At 35.3% G+C, this 12,111-nt stretch overlaps 2 long non-coding RNA genes across 2 annotated transcripts in view; one reads left to right on the plus strand and one right to left on the minus strand.

The window, feature by feature from the left end:
• LOC134756793 (uncharacterized) overlaps positions 1-12,111 on the minus strand; it is a 1,394,997-nt gene that overhangs the window by 938,512 nt on the left and 444,374 nt on the right. The gene's annotated exons all lie outside the window — the stretch shown is intronic.
• LOC129531597 (uncharacterized) lies at positions 217-10,935 on the plus strand. Its single transcript, XR_008676878.2, has 4 exons — positions 217-370; positions 2,350-2,424; positions 5,516-5,578; positions 10,837-10,935. It is a non-coding gene; the product is annotated as an uncharacterized lncRNA (long non-coding RNA).

Here is a 12,111-nt window from a genome sequence, read left to right on the forward strand (position 1 = left end):
CTTCCCCTTATCTCTGCCGGCATTAAAGTGGCTAAAGTCATTTTGGAGGTCCAACTAAGAGAAGTCGATAATGTGGACACAGTAAATTTAGGATTAGTGAAATACATCTTAACGGTTCGTAACGATTACCAATTACAGTTAGGCTGCTGCTAGCCAGCCAGTGTAGGTACATGTTCCTCGAGAACACCTCGCTGTGCTGACTCATCTGCATCTTGAAATAAAAGGGCAAAATCAGATTTTATTGTCATATAGATGTGCCCTATGGTGCCCACCTCTGGACTTATGTAGGCAGAAGAGAAGATGCAAAGAAAGACGTGGAATAGCTGAGGTTTGAAACTATGTGGACTACACTCAGAACCAGGAAAGGCAGGTATATCTCTGATGCTTTTGTGATGGGGGTTGGGAGGGTAGTGTATAGTTGTATCGTCTTTTATCTGAAACTCAATGTTAAAATAATTAGTTGTTATCTTTCATACTAGGTGAATTCTTTTTCAAGATGATCATTTATAACACTATGTAAAGTCCAATTCCTTCATATTTTTGTTTGTAGGTATTTATTTTGTTTTCTAGCACATGGTCAATTTAAATTGCCATAGGTGAAGGAAGCTCTTGATATTTCCCTTTAAACTCTTCTGTTGGGCTCAGTCACTGAAAATTTCCTGAAATCGTGGTTTGTACAACTGATGATGCCTTTATATGTTATTATCCCTGTTATCTACATTTCTCTCATCAAGCACTCTCCATCGTCCCTCTCTACATCAGCCTTCTTCAAATATGTATTCAATTTCCTTTTCTAAGCACTGGTCCTAGAACCACATCATTTAAAGATTTCATTGAGTTGGAACTCAAAAGCCAGAGTGATTCTACGTTAGCATTTATGTAGGGACATGATAGTGATAACTCAGGTACTATAAGAAATGGTACCAGTCTTTCCATACATTGGTCATACATTGCTCTCCAAACCTCTGGTGACTCAATGCAGGAACAGAAAAGGTAGTGGGTGTGCCTTACTTTGCCTTTATGGTATACAGCTGGAATGTTTATAAACCCTGTCCTCTTCTGAACATCATGAAAGAGCAGTTTCCAGAAAAGAAAACATACTGTAATTCATTTTGTAAAGTGAATAATTCTTTTTTAAATCACCTAACCACCCACCCATTTTTCTTGCCTGTATATTTCAAAGCTCTGCATTTCGTCTCCTGCTGCCTTCCCAGAAGCCGCATTTCCAATCTTATCACTTCTCTTTTCAGCAACTATAATTCCTTTTTGTCTTTTTTCTTTCTTTTCAATTAAAATTTCTTCTTATAAATCTCTTGAAGGTGGTGCACTTATTCCACTTTTACTGTTACTTTCCTTGGCCAAAGTATCAGTCTCTTCCCTGAAATTCTAAAATGATATCTTAGCTAGTTTTTCTTCAGTCACCTTTTTCCCCTTCCTACTTCTCCACCTTACTATTCCCCCAAACGCAGTCTGAGTGGTTGTTAAAAATACAGATTGACCTCAAGCTCCTGTTTAAAGGACTTTTCATTTAGAGTAAAGGTAAAATCCCTGATCTTACCATTTCACCTCAAGCCATCCTTCCTCTCATTCTCTGAACTCCCTGACACTGGATCTTTTCCATTCCCTGAACAAACTCTCCCCTCCACTTAATTTGCCTAACTGCCTCCCTTTCATACATCAGTGCTTAGTTTAATTGTTCTATGTTCAAAGAAGCCTTAAATGATGAACCTGATTGGGTTAGATACTCCATTATTTCATAAACCCTTACATTTTTTTCCCTAACAACTTCAATTCCTACATTTTATGTTGTACTATTGTTGTTAAGTAATAAATTATGAAATTAGTTGTATAATCTCTACCACAACGGCTAAAAGCTATCAGGGAGCAGGCATTTATCTGTTTTAATATTAAAGCCCAATGCTTTACAGTTCCTTGCACACACAGTAAGAGTTTCGTAAGTCTTTGTTGACTAAAAAAAAGAAAAAGAAAAAAAAGAAAATGGAAGAATTATGAAGGAATTATATTATTCTAGAATTGAAGGCTTTCAATGATATCCTTCTCAAAATTCTCTTGTATCTTGACTTTTAGGGAACTATATTTTCCTGATTTTGCTTCCACATGTTCATTTCTCTTCACTTCTTTAAAATATTTCTTTTCTTCATTTATACTTTCCAACTGAAAACATTTTTTAAAGATTAGCGCTTGCTCCTCCTCATCACATTCAATTTATCCCCAGTTGGAGAATCCCTCCGTTTTCAATGTTTTGCCCATCATAGCGTTTCTTTGGAAAAACAATTGTACTAGTCTATGGCTCTACCACTCATTTTAATGCTTGAATCTTCTTCACAGCATCCAAACGAGTGGCCATTAAGATACCTTTAGACTGGAACTCCCTCACTTTGAAGAAACCAAACACAATTTCAGGTAATTTAAACAGTTAATAAGTTTTTAATAGTGTTACATTTTATCTCATTGTAGTATTTATACATGTATCTTCTTAACATCTGAATATAATTCTCGTGATCCCTGAGTTTTTTCTTCTTTAAACCAGTCCTCACGTGCTACAGTTTTATATTTTCAAACTACCTTGTTAATTGGGTTTTGAATAGAAGTAGTTTTGTCTCTTTCCCTTCTAAAATAGAGTGACCATTATGGAATCTAACATTCCAGTTCTGATCTGTCCAGTTATATTTCTGCAACCTATAATTGCACTACCAATTTCATTCATCACAGTCAAGAAAGCATCACTAATGAGTATCTGAAACGATAATGTGTTCTTTTATTGTACACTCACTTGGTCACATTTTTATTAAGAACTCTGTCAGTTCTTCCATATGCATATTGAATTGTCATAAATGCAATAGGTTCTAAGCCTAATATATTCTTTTTCAAGCATGTTTCATTGTAATTTCATTCTTAACCTCATGTAATGTGATCACAGTTAAGATATGGTTACTCAGCAAAATTTGATCACTATTGAATATGGCAAAATATTACATGGCAAATACATACAATGAATTGTTTTGCTCTTTCATTAGTTCTGTGACCCATTCTTATTCTTGGCCTTTCTCTACCCTTTGATAGAGATTTCCTCCTCATTTATTTTATACTCACAAAATATTTCACATTATACTAACCTACAGACATTTCAATATAGCATTTCTATTTTTTCATTGTAAGTTTTACCAAATATTTCCAAGTTATACACATAAACCAGCAACACACAATAACAACCACAGAACAACCTTTGCTGCAGCCTTTCAGAAAGATAATAAAATAATTTGAAGAAATGATATACACATAAATTATAAGACACATTAAGCAAGTACTCGAAACTGTGGTCTCATCTGTATGAAACTACAGCTATGCAAAATTACTTAACAATATAGAGTTTAGAGCCATACTGTCCAAGATTAAATAGCAGCTTAGTATGTTCTCATGCAGTATTTCTATATAGACTACAAGAGTTAATGTATGTAAATTATTATATTATGTGTCCCAGAGTATTCAGTTATTACCTCAGCATCTAGGATACTGCCAGGCATAAGGAGGATATGCAATATTATCGAATGAATAAATCAAAGAATGAGAAGTATCTTTTTTTTCATAAAGACTTCTTAAACAGGTCTTGCTTGTTCGCTATTCCTTTATTATTTTTCATATTGAAAAGTAAACTCTCTTGAAAGTGTATGTATTATATATGTTATATAAAGAAAACATCAAATATCTAATTTTACGATATCAAACATCCTGTGTAGAGTAAAATCATTCTTATGTTTTTAAAAATGCCTTGCCAGGCCGGGCGCTGTGGCTCACGCCTGTAATCCCAGCACTTTGGAAGGCCGAGGTGGGTGGATCACAAGGTCAGGAGATTGAGACCATCCTGGCTAACACGGTGAAACCCTGTCTCTACTAAAAATACAAAAAAAATTAGCCGGGTGTGGTGGCGGGTGCCTGCAGTCCCAGCTACTCGGGAGGCTGAGGCAGGAGCGGGAACCAGGGAGGCGGAGCTTGCAGTGAGCTGAGATCGCGCCACTGCACTCCAGCTTGGGCGACAAAGCAATGCTACATCTCAAAAAAAAAAAAAAAAAAAAAGCCTTTCCAAATTTTACTTAGTTAATTAAACCAATTCTACTTTCAATATCATCAAGTGATCCCACAGTTCCTTTTGCTTTTAAGTCTTTCGGCAATTGATATTTCAATCAGTCCTACTTCACAAATCGAACTGTAACTTTATTCTACATTATTAATGCTAAAAGTGTACCAAGGGGAAATGAATAAAGACGTTATACAGTAGAAGTGAATATTGTTTAGGTGGCTGTTTATAAGTACATCTGGTGTACAGACTAAGTAAATCCTAAACCCTGAAGCACCATGATAAAAATGGAAATTCTTGGACAAAAAAGTTTGTTTTTCTATACCTCCATCCAAAATCTGTTTCCAGACAGAATATTTTATAGGCCATTCTTCTAACATCTCTAAAATTTCAGTTTTTATAGGTAAAATATTACCCACTTTTTTCCTAAGCATTTTGCAGACTTTACATACATTAAAGTTCTTAATAAAAGACTACCTTGAGATTTTAAAATAATCATTGTGATATTATTACTTCCCATAGGTAAAAGTATTAAAATATATGGTATATTATTCTTATATTAACATAAATATTAATTTTAAGTATATCCATTATTTTAACATGCTAGGCACCAGGGGCTATGAATAATTTATCGTATCTTGTGAATACAAATATTTTAAATCCTTTGAAATAACGACCAATATAATTAGTGTAGCCGTAAGATTTTTTGTTCAATCTTAACAGTATTTAAAGTGAAACTGTTCCCTATTTATAACTGTGCTAGAAGACTAACTATAAACTTGTACACTTGGTCTATTCCAGACAAAAGAGAGTAATTGATCCGTAAATATGTTTGGATTAAAATATTCATACCCCAGACGGGTGCAATATTTTAGATTGTTACCAAACAGGCTTCATCCTAAATAAACAAATCTCAGGGTCACACGGAACATTAGGGGTTATCTTGGCCAGCTTCCCATTAGGATGTTTGAATATACTCAATAGCATTTTCTGAAGTCCAAATTTAAATGCTGTTGGTGATAAGAAACTCAGTGTCTTTTCATACATTGCATTACTGGACAACTCTAATTGTTTGCAATGGTTATTTTTTCCTTAAATCTGCTTTATTCAAACACTTACCTATTTGTCCTAGATTTTCCTTCAAAATTTAACGAGACATATAAATTATTTTTTCACACAATACTCTTTCAAATATATAAAAGGTAGCTATCATGTCTGTACTGAGCCTTCTCTCTTCCTGGAAAAAAGAAATAAGCAGGTTTTAATTCTTTCCATTAGCTCCTCACCCTGACTTTTCTCCACTGGATGTGTTCCGGTGTGTCAATATTTCTATTCAAATACAGTATGCATATCACATGAATATTATTATACTCCCCAATTTTGGATGAGAACTGATAGCCTTGCTTTGCTCTTTGACAGCCATAATGCATTGGGGATTCTGTGTTCAGTTACAGTGGAATGACACCTTGAGGCATATTTAAGGTAAATCACAATTTATTTAATCCACTACTATACTAATATGACTGCAACATGTATGTGTGTATATGCTTCTTGGTGCCTTTTCTTTAATCCAAATCTCTTCACTCCATATATTTGAAGAACATCTGTTAGGTTATTGAATGTTCAAGTTTAAAAATACATTTTTAAATGTTTAACCCCAATATGTTGAAAATTAACACACAGTAGCCCATGCAAAGAGAAATCAATTTAAGCCTAATGTTCTCTGAAACATAATGTCACAGTGATAATCAGTATAGGAAAGAGAATTAATCACTTTGTTAATTCGGTGTTTCACTTATAGAAATGAGCAACAGTCTATTTCCACTTATCATACAATAACATATGAATTATGTATGATCCCTAGTATGGGCTACAGGAAAACATGTAAAACAGTATGTTTTTTAAGTTATGTTTAAATTATTCCAGTGACTTGGATTTGAATACCAACACCCAAAGAACTGCGACTTCAAATGAGCTTGATGGTGCAGCAAATTTAGTGTGGGTGAGGTGAGTCCAGATGCAAATGTGCAGCTACAGCAGCTGTGGATTCTGTGCAGACACATTGCTGCTCTGCTTTAAAATAATCAAACTCCAAGCCTCGTGCTCATAAATTATGTCTGGAGTTCTTATAGAAGGCAAAGAACTTCAAATGCAACAAGAGAAAACTGAATTGTTCTACAACATGCTCTCTTCTTCACTAGAAAATAGGTAGAATAATAATTCAGGGAATTCTGAGGATATTTAGAGCATGAGAAAAATATAAAGAAATTAATAATGGTTCAATGAAGCTCACTCAACAAAATATATTAGATCATTCTGGGTTCTCAGCTCTGCAAGATCACTAAAAGATCACATTTCATCCTTCAGAATTTACATGATATCAGTGGAATAAAAGACTATTTCCATGGAACACAACTATGCTCCTTGCATTGATGAATACCAGAATGAAAGCCATGGAAATTCAGCCACGGGGGAGTTTGTTAGAAAAGCTTTATGATGCTGGTGGGACAAGTCAGAGAGGATTGGGGTCAACAGTAATGAGAAAGAAGAGCCATTAAGAGTATGTCACATAATTAGGGTCCTCATAAACAAAGATGATTACACTGAAAAACTCCTGGCCAAGATGCTCTTGCCTAAGGAGAGCATCTCCCTGACTTTCTATTTAAAGCAGCAATGAGCTGCAGGCAAAACAGAGTCCAAATATTGCTACGGAAGAAAAGCTTCTGCCTTTCATAACCCTCCGTCTTCATATAAGAAAGAATATGTCTGGCAACCTTATGGGTTTGAAATTTGTTTATAGCCCTCTGTGAAAGGTTTTCACTAGCTCTGTGTTAACACATGGCATGGGTGGGCTTGTTGTTTACTGATTGTGTCTTTGATCCAAATTTATCTTTTAGCATATCTATGAGAGTCTTGAATTATTTTCCTATTAATTCTTCTTTTATATCTCATACAATGGATCATTTGACACTAATGTGTTGGCCAAATGTTTGCCTTATTTACATTATTAAATTTCAAAATCTTTGATAGATGATGTCTTTTAAATTATGATAAATTAATAATAATGACAGCAACTCTGGTGGCAGTAATTTCTATTTAGCTCATTTAATCTTCACAATATCACTATACCTTCTAAGAGTCATACAAACTAGTCAAGAAAAGTGAATCAACTTGCTGAAAATACAGAGCTAATAATTGACAGAGATGGAATATTAAAAGAAGGTGAAAGATTCAGAAGGCTGTGCTTCTGTGCTGTATGATCTCATTTAATGTTGCAATATGCTTTTATGTATATATTTATTCCTTGTGTCTAATTTACAAAATGCTCAATTCTTCCTATTTCTGTTTTAGCCATGCATGTAAATATAGAATACTTATTCAATTAGCAACTGGGATAAACTTTCTTTGCTCATAATAAAAATAAATCTAATACAATAAATACCAGCTCTTTTCCAGCTTTCTTCTCATTTTGTAACTTAAATAGGAAAAAAAAAAACCCTCAAATTTTATATCCTTGAAAAGGGGTTAATATTCAGGGCCTTACAAAAAAGACTATATATTATTTTCTACTGAACTCATAATTCCTTGGATATGTCCACCTCTAATGCTTATATACCATGGAACTAAGAGGCCACTGACCAGCTCAAAGTTCAAAGCAGAGTTTCTAAATATCGCTAGTAACACATAAGAGTCTTGAAAAGCACTTTTTTGTTTATTTCTTTAGATATTTTAAAGAGTTTCTGAATATGTTCAATTCCCTTAATATTTCAAGAGTCCAATCTGGTAACTAAATTACAGTTTAACTTTAGGCCAGTGTGAAGAAGAGCAATTAGAGAAAATGTCAGTGTTCCTGCCACCAGCTCCAACCTTTATCACCATTGCTCTTCTGTGAGACTGCAGCTTGAAAGGGAAGGGCTTGGCAATATCTATATAAATATAGGGAAGTAAATATTAACTGAAGATAATTGTTTTTTTGGGGGCACACTGTGAGGAGGCTACATATCTTTGGAAACTGAGATTGTGGATATGCACCATGATATTTGAGAAGCAATGAAATGGAAATTGCTGTGAGAGACACCTTGATAGACAGGCTTGAGGCAGGAATCCTGACTCACTGTGCCATGTGACCAGCCAATAGGTTGTCCATGAGTTTCCATGAACTCTAGTGAAACGATGAGCTGACAGAAATAGTATAGAAGAGGCCTGACATGGAATGTTACCATGTAGTGACACTACATTTAACATCTTGAGTGTTTGGATGGGACTCACTTCTGAATTTTTAGACCTGACCAGAGAGCCCTCGAGGAGGGCTCTTTGATACTACCTTCGAAAGGATCACAAAAGGGAGAGAAATCATTGACTCAAGCAAGTTTATCAGTTTGGACTCAATTTGCTGTTGTTTTTCTCAGTTGTTCTCCAGTAACAAATGAATTGGAGGAACTGACTATAATCCTTTTAATTTTATAATCTCTATTCTTAAATCTCCTTCAGCATAGATAGATCTACCATATCTCCTTGATCAACTCACCACTCCAGTTTCCCAAATAATCCCTTTATTCCTGTTCCTCTCTCCTTATACCTGCAATGATCCTTCCCTCCTCCCACTAGTACCCAATGTTTTGCTTTTATTTTACTGCAGAGATACAAGAAATCAGAAGAGAACTCTACTTTATTTGCCTTCTAATTGGTATCATTGGTTGCATGCTTGCCTCCCCAACCCAAAGTCTACTCTGCAAATAAAAATCAGATTGATGGTCCAAATATATAAATCAGATCTTGTCACTTTTTACGTGCCTTCTCACTGCATTTCAGATACAATTGAAACCTCTTTTCAAAGCTGACAAGGTCATATAAGATTTTGCCTCAGAAAACCTATACAACCTATTCTTATGTCTCTCTACCCTATCCCCCTGCCTCCCAGGAATTCTGTTTTTTTTTTTTTAATTTCCCTAAATATGTAGCTTATTTCCATGCCAGGGACATTAAACTTATTATTCCTTTCATCTGGAGTATTTTTCCCATTCATGGGACATGTAATTCATGTTACTTTTTTAGAGAATACTTCCCTGACACTAATCTAAAATAGCCCTGGCCCACATCACTCTATTTCCTAAACCCTGTTTTCTTTTCTTTTTAGCACTTGTTGATATTTTACTTATATGTCGGTAGCATTTAGAACAGTCCCTGGAACTCAGGAAGGTTTTTTGAAAAATTTAAGTTTCTAAAATATTTTTAATAAATGCATAAATCAATGAATCTTTTATAAAACCATTTATATTACGTGACAATTATCTCATTAAAGTAAAAAGTTAAAATACGATAGAGATAACGTTATTGAAGTAAAGACCTTCGATAAATATAATTTGTCAGTGTTAGTGATTATTTGTAACTGACTTAGTTGGACAGAGAGTGAACCAGGTGGGATTTCTTTTAATGAAGTGGCATCAGCCACAGCTTTGATCTGCATGTGTTCAATTAAATTTTCCCTATACTATAGCCACAAAATTTAGCATGCTCCAATCACCCATATTGTAATGATTTCCTCTTGTTCACGTTTAGTTAGAACAATACTAATCTATTTCCAGTAATAGCAAACTATCTCCAATTGGCTGATCTGTAATATCACTGTATTTCTTCTGCACCAGGATTGTTTACAGGAATAAGAGAAATTACAAGGGGAAAAGTTTCACTTTACAATTGACCTATCCAATCACAATGGCTACTTTTAGATTCCCATTTGAGCAAGGGAGAGAATTCTTCCCAAAGATAATCAGAGAGCATACCACTTGGGTCTCTACTGGTTTCAGATCAACCTACTGAATTTTGGCATACCATCTTCCTGAAGAAGTCAGGGTTGATGAAATAATATGGTGAAAGTAATAAGAAGAGAGGCATCATATAATGTTCAAAGCTAGACAGGTCTGCTGTAGGGTCACAAAAACTCAGGTGAAATTCCAGTTGGTCCTCCTTTGTTCTATTTGCTGCAATGTTGGAAATTGAACTTGGCATTTAGGAGCCCTTTCTCCTTCTGAAGAATTATGGTTTGAATCCATTCTTCCAACCAAAAAATAGAAAATATCTTCATTGCACATAATTCAAGTCTGAAAATAGTTTTGATGCTAAACAATTGTTTTTGAAAAGACCCTGTGTTTCAAATAACTGCAATTTAACTGTGCATTCAGGGCTCAGCAACTGCAAATAAATTGTAGCTCTGTTTTACTTTAAATGTCATTATTCAGCCCAATTTTATTCACATTCACTGCAGCTTTAACAGTCTACGTGATTCCTGTTCATGGATTAATGAGAGCTTTTTCTTTTTTCTCAAGAGAATGTTATGTTGGCTTTCTAAAGCTGCTTTTAAAAGCAAAAGGAAATAACATCTTTCAAATGCATATATGAATCCCATCATTCATAATTGTAATTTCAAAATTGCATACTAGATATGATCTAATTTCAGCCTAGCATGTATGCAGTTAATGCTGGCCAGTGATCTTTCTGGGAGTCCTGAGGTGTGGCATTAATTATGTATATTGCTTACACCTGTGAAAAATCAGCCTGCCCTTCTGGAGCTAATAACAAAATTAAATGTTAAATTCCGACTGCACCGAGAGGGCCTTTTCAGTTATGCCTGCCATCTTTTGGCTAAGAGTGTTCCATATTCAGTCTTGCTCATTTTGATGCAGATTACCATGTATTTTATGAGTTGGATTAAAACAGAATGCTTTTTTGAAATCCTACAGCTGCCAGTCTATATAGCACATTCATGAGGAGGAGGAAACTGCTGTCCTGTTATCTATGGAAAATATGACCAATTCCATTGCAATGATATCGAGAACCAGGTGATATCATTCCTCAGCCATACAGGAGGAGTAGTTGCTTGGAGGAAAGGAAAGAAGGTTCTCATGACCTGTTTTAATGTTTCCCATAAGGCTTTTTATTTTTCTTGTTGGTATTTGGGGAAGAGTATTTATTTTTTTTGAGAAACAGTCGAGTATAGAAGTTAAGAGTTTAGTATCCGAATGTGTTTATCTTGTGTTCACATCCCACCTGCTGCTTACTAGCTGTGTAAACTTCGGAAATTCACTTGATTTCTCTGGATCTTAGGTAGGAGCCTTATCTGTAAGATAAGGTTGATATGAACATTAATATGTAGAAAGCAATAAATAAGCTCTAATAAGTGTTAGCCATTATTTTTATACAAGTTTCACTGAGAGATTGACACAAGTGAAGCTAATTTGTTTAAGTCAGTCATCATTTGCAGTTTATCATCTCCCCCACTATACTTCCTTCTTCCAAACAATTTATCTACTATCTCTACAGATAAAAAATCAGACCTTGCATCATCGCTGCTTCTATGAAAAAAATATTGGTGGTCACCTGTGGAAGGGATACGAAGATTTATGGTGGTAGTCAAAAGAATGTTTTTTCGGCCGGGCGCGGTGGCTCACGCCTGTAATCCCAACACTTTGGGAGGCCGAGGCGGGCGGATCACGAGGTCAGGAGATCGAGACCATCCTGGCTAACACGGTGAAACCCCGTCTCTACTAAAAATACAAAAAATTAGCCGGGCGTGGTAGTGGGCGCCTGTAGTCCCAGCTACTCGGGAGGCTGAGGCAGGAGAATGGCGTGAACCCGGGAGGTGGAGCTTGCAGTGAGCCGAGATCGTGCCACTGCACTCCAGCCTGGGCGACAAAGCAAGACTCCGTCTCAAAAAAAAAAAAAAAAAAAAAAGAATGTTTTTTCTTATCTGTATGGTTCATTTTAACATACATTTCTTATATAATTAAGATTACTTGTAAAAAGCATTTATATATAAGCCTCAGTTTTTACTCTGCCTGTCTCTAAAGTAACTTGAGGTGGCTTCTTAAACAACGACACTGACAAAAAAAATCCTTGAAGAAACAAAATCTGCCTTAAAGAAATGTAGAGATAGTAATAGTTCTGAGTTTCTCAGCAGCATTACAAAAATAGAAACAACTCTAGTTTGGTGTATATACATATTTTGTAGAACAGCA

The sequence above is a fragment of the Gorilla gorilla genome, chromosome 12 (genome assembly GCF_029281585.2).
Source record: "Gorilla gorilla gorilla isolate KB3781 chromosome 12, NHGRI_mGorGor1-v2.1_pri, whole genome shotgun sequence".
NCBI classification, from domain to species: Eukaryota; Metazoa; Chordata; class Mammalia; order Primates; family Hominidae; genus Gorilla; species Gorilla gorilla.